The following is a 4,849-nucleotide window of genomic DNA, read 5'->3' as shown; positions in this document are numbered from 1 at the left end:
TGTGTTGAGTGATTCAAAACGCAGAATGGGTATAAATTTTGGAGTTGGACCACTTCCACCATCCATGCATTTAGACTCCTATAATTGATTATGATCACACTCTCAAACCCTCATGCTCCCCCACGCTCTTTGTACTCACTGCTCATAATTCCAGTGTTGATAAGCACGATTTCTATGTTAGAAACAGAGGCAGTATCCTACGCAATCTGTTGATATAGTATACTCGTTATAATCAATGGAGATATAAGAAGCAACAGCAGATCAAGGAAGAGAAGAAGACAGCGTAGTGCCCACGGCGCATCGAACTGTAAAATCTATATGGGCACCTCCGGCAACATGAGGAGAGACATGCTCACACACCTCTGCACCTTCGACAAACACCGTTCAGCTATGGTCCGTCAAAATCCGAAGAACCCAAGTGGGAATTTGGCCGATTTGGATACCAATTTCACCTCAGCCGACCAAATAATGCTGTGCTTGGACTCGAACGCGTCCAAATACTCGATGTTGTTCCAGAGCTGCAAAAAAGAAGCCAACGAGTATCTCGCCACCGTGGATGGCCTCCGTAACTTCACGGAAAATCTTGTCACTGACAGCAGCTCCACCAAAGTGATGCGTGCCAAGTGCCTTATGGAAGTGTGGATGAACCGCCTGAAAAAAGAATTTCATCGAATTCTGTCCACCAACGTTGAGCCGACCATGGCGCCCGACGATGGCAGCTCGACCGACGCTTCCTCGGACGACGAGTGGACGGACGAAGACGGGAGCAGTGACGGCTGCCATCGGTGTGCGAATTCTAACGCCGACGACATTTGCGAAATCGACATGATGCCGCCGGACGCCGTGCTAGACCTCCACAGCATCGCGAAACGTATGGTTGCCGCCGGGTACGGAAGGGAGTGCGTTCGAATATACGGGCAGACCAGAAAGTCTGTAATCGAAGGGTGTCTCAACAGAATTGGCATCGAGTGGCTGAGTACAAGCGACGTGCAAAAGATGGAGTGGGGACTTCTCGACATTAAGATCAAGAAGTGGATACGCACCGTCAGAATTGCCGTGAGGATTTTGTTCGCGAGCGAGAAACGGCTCTGTGATGAGATTTTTGCAGGGCTTCATAAAGTCAGGGATTCCTGTTTCGCCGACGTCGTCAAGGGGCCAACGATGAAGCTTCTGGCATTTGGGGAATCCGTGGCGAAGAGAAAAAAGTCGGGCGAAAGGCTCTTCAGGGTGCTCGACATGTATAAGGCTCTCTCCGACCTAATGCCCGATTTCGACATCGTTTACTGCCAGAAATCGTGTGCCAGCGTGAGGACGCGGGTTTCTACCATCGTCCTTGGGCTCGGACAGTCGGCATGGGAGATTTTGACGGAATTGGCAAATGCAATACAAGTGGACTATTCAAAGACACCGGTAGCCGGCGGCGGGATTCATCCGCTTACAAGGTATGTTATGAATTATCTGAGGTGTGTATCAGAGTACAAGGAGTCTCTTATGAGCATAATCGCCAATTCACCCTTTCATATTCCCAAGGCCGTGCCTCGTGGCCTTAAGGGCTTGTTTGGGGACTTGAATAGGCCGGCCTCTGATCTGTCTATGAAACTGGGATGGATTATCATCATTCTGCAATGTAAGTTGGATTTCAAAGCTAGCCTCTACGAGGACGCTTCCCTGTCATACCTGTTTCTAATGAACAATCTTCATTACATTGTCAAGAAGGTGAAAGGATCGAAGCTTCTAGGGCTGTTAGGGTATGGCTGGTTGAGGAAAAATCAGAACAAAGTAAGACATTATGCGGAAAATTATGAGCAAGTGGCTTGGATGAAGGCTCTCAATTGTTTGATGGATGAGGGGATTCATGTGAGTTTGTGTATTTCCAGTGGGATGTCACTGCAAGCCCTGAAAGACAGACTCAAGCGTTTCAATTTTGTATTCGAAGAAGTGCTCACGAACCATTCAGGTTGGATGGTGCCGGACGCGCAGCTCCGGGAGGAGATTATGGTTTCGATCGCAGCGAAGATAATACCAGCTTATCGGTCCTTCTTGGGAAGACTCAGAAAGCATTTAGTATCTAGAAGGCAGCATTTAGTATCTAGAAGGCAGTCTGACATGTATCTCAAGTACACTGCTGAAGACCTGGAAGCTCATCTCTTGAATTTATTTCATGGCAATCCATCATCCTTGAGTTGGAGGAAATTCTAGAAGGAAGTAAGGAGCATATTTCTGTGAAATATTGCGGATATGCCATTATAATAAAATAGTTTTCAATTACAAATACCACAGCAAAAGTATGCAAACTAAAAGGTTCAGTATTTCACATTCAAACCACTCTAGCCACTTCTATATATAAGCCCACTTCATTTGGGAACCTGGGAAACGTTGATGATTGTCATCAATTGCCATGTTTGAATGTACAAAAGAAATCTTCCTAATTCCATATACGTATCCTATCAAGGACAACTTCGTTACTTGTTTTGACGTCTGTTATCTGTTTGGTAATCCGGGACTGATTTATCCTTGTTTGTTAGACGTGTGTAATATGTTTTTTTTGCTGTAATTGTATTATGTTTGGAGCAACCATATAAAGTTGGTAAAGTCTATACACATTAAGATTATACATCACCTAATTTTTTTAATTATTTATATTATTATAAAAAATAAATTGTAAATAGATTTTGATACAATATTATAAGTCAATACTATAACCCATAAATGTTACATATTTAAAAAAAAATCATCACTCATTTTTATTTATATATATATATAAATAATTTACCACATAGCATAAAATAAATATATTGCATTTTATAGTATATTTATATTATTTTGATTTTTATAATTGTTTTTAATTAAATTGAAAATGACTATCTTTGAAATAAATTTCAAGACTTTATTTATAATTATTATTAAAGATATTATGTGGATATTTTGTAAAGATTAAATCAGTACCATCTATTTATTAATTAATGATAATCAAATTAAAATTATGGAAACTTTATTTTAACATATTTTTGTACTTTTACTCTCCACATGACCTTGGAACTTTTCATTGCAAAACCATTTTTAAAAGTCAATGACATTCATATTATATACTGTAATTTCCACTACTAGTTAGTGTTATTTAGAAAGTTTTAGAATTGCCTTAATTGATAAAGTTGTATATGTTAAATTAATTACATTTAGATAACTCAGATATATATTTGGAGAGAATAATCCCTAAATTTTTCTAAAATAAACTATATCTATAAATATGTGCTTTATGAATCATTGAACAATAATCTTACATGTTAATCAAATTTGGAATTGATCATTTTATTGGTTAATTATCATAGTGTCTAGTTGCTCTCTTTTATGATTTGTCATGGTATTAGATTAGGCTTGTGCCTTTTCCAAGATAAGAGAGTAGAATCAGGAGTTGAGCCAATGATTTGACAATGCATAGTGTTTGAATATGAGAGCATTAAGAAAAAATCAATTGAAAAGAAGCTTTAGTGAATTTGATTTGGACTCAAGACATAACTTTGTTGAGAGAAGGCATTAAGATTAATGAATTTGGGAGACAATCAATAGACTAAAAGGAGATCCCATAGAATTATGTATCAAGAATTTCAAAGCCCGTGATTTTAGTCATTTAACAACAATAAATTGGAATGTTGTAAATGAAAGAGTAGATGAAGGGTTTTAAGATAGTTTGTTATTTCAATGAGAACTATCATTTAATCACCAAAGTGAACATATGGCAAGTGAAGAAAACAAATAGAGGAGTTATGGATTGAACCCATTGTTTTGTTGAAAAGTGATGTTAGAGGAGACTCTTGGTTTTCTAAGATGAGAAAATTGTTGAGATAGTGTTTTTATTAAAATGTTGAAAAGTGATGTTGGAGGAGACTCTTGGTTTTCTAAGATGAGAAAATTGTTGAGATAGTGTTTTTTATTAAAAAAAAATTAGTGTCCAAGTTTTGAATGGTCCTGGTCCTGGTTTTTTAAGACGAGAAAATTGTTGAAATAGTGTTTTCATTGAAAAAATTAGAGTCCAAATTTTGAATGGTCCAAATCTTCATTAGAGGGAGAGCAACCGCCTTAAAACCCTAGCCAGTGCTATTGTTGCATAGAAATCTAGTTGTTGCACATGACTTGTTGATATTTTAGGAGAAGATTGGCCAATTAAGTTAGCACGGTTACGTTCATTACTCAAGATCAAATTAGGAGTAAGTGAAATTCACTTGCCTTTGTGATGTGTAATTTCTGAGCAAACTACCATTTCAAAGAGTTGTAATTCTAGAAAAGTTTCAATGGTTGGTAAATGTTTGTCATAATTACTTTGGAGTGAATCACTTGGTAAAACGTCCTCACACAAATATTTATTCAAAGTTTGTTAAAATCAGAAAGTGTGTAGCACATTTATTAAAAATTTGAATGATACAAGTTTTGATATTATAGCTTAATCATAATATTTTTGAAAGTTGAGGTAAAGTTTTTTTCCTTTAAATAGAAAACGAAGAGTAAGGAACCAATAGGTATATTGTTTGACCCACGAGATTTGAAAAAATATAATTGAAAAAAAAAATATTTAGAATTATGAATATATGTTTATTCAAGCCTCTTATTTTTATTTGTAAAAACTATGACATTTGGTCCATTAAAATAGAACTGGATTATCAATAGATGATTTACGGGACATTGTTTTGAATGTGTTTGAATAACCCATAAATCAAGCAACTTGCAAGGTTATGACACAAGATCAAAGGAATCACTTTATAGCCAATAGGAAAGATAATGCAACAATATTGTCTTTCATTGAACAAGGCTTGGAAAATAGTATTTTTCCCCAAAACTGTAGCAATAACTAAGT

General features: G+C 37.0%; 1 pseudogene; it reads left to right on the top strand.

Annotated features, from left to right (window-relative positions):
* Nucleotides 1-235: 235 nt before the first annotated feature.
* Nucleotides 236-2,199, top strand: LOC149189355 (exocyst complex component EXO70H1-like; annotated as a pseudogene).
* The last annotated feature ends 2,650 nt before the right edge of the window (nucleotides 2,200-4,849 follow it).

Source organism: Pinus tabuliformis, chromosome 3_1, assembly GCF_031772625.1.
Source record: "Pinus tabuliformis cultivar Carrire ecotype Pingquan chromosome 3_1, CPIR1, whole genome shotgun sequence".
In the NCBI taxonomy this organism is placed as follows: domain Eukaryota; kingdom Viridiplantae; phylum Streptophyta; class Pinopsida; order Pinales; family Pinaceae; genus Pinus; species Pinus tabuliformis.
This window is presented reverse-complemented; position numbering and strand designations above follow the sequence as displayed.